Source organism: Erigeron canadensis, chromosome 4 (genome assembly GCF_010389155.1).
Source record: "Erigeron canadensis isolate Cc75 chromosome 4, C_canadensis_v1, whole genome shotgun sequence".
NCBI classification, from domain to species: Eukaryota; Viridiplantae; Streptophyta; class Magnoliopsida; order Asterales; family Asteraceae; genus Erigeron; species Erigeron canadensis.
The window spans coordinates 21988056-21988559 of NC_057764.1; positions in this window are offsets into that span (position 1 = coordinate 21988056).

A 504-nucleotide genomic window follows, 5' to 3' on the forward strand; every position below is an offset into this window, starting at 1 on the left:
AAAAGGGTACTCAAGAGTGTGGTGACGGCGGCAACGACAGTGGCGGCGACATACCTTATGGTTACTTGTGCAAAATTAATGACATAAAGGGACTAGTGTAGTTATGTAATGAGGAATTAGAAATCTGTGTTGTAAATTATATCATTAAGTATATTTTTGGATATTACTTTAGGATCTAATTATATATATATCCCAATATTAATTTTCGATCATACTAGACGTCTAGACCATATATACACCAATATATAGTGTTTCGTTGATTATTCAAAAGTCTGTAAAAAATTCAACAACGTTAGTTGACCCGTTGATTTTTCGGATCTGCAATGGATCGAATAGATCACATCATAATAATGCTATTGTACATTAATGGATATGTGCCATTTTTTCTAATAAATGACAGTGATCGTTTTCTACCATACCCAGCATTCATGCATGCATATGATTTGATAGATAATTCAAGTGAAAAGAGTTATGAGTATATATATATATATATTCACTTGTACA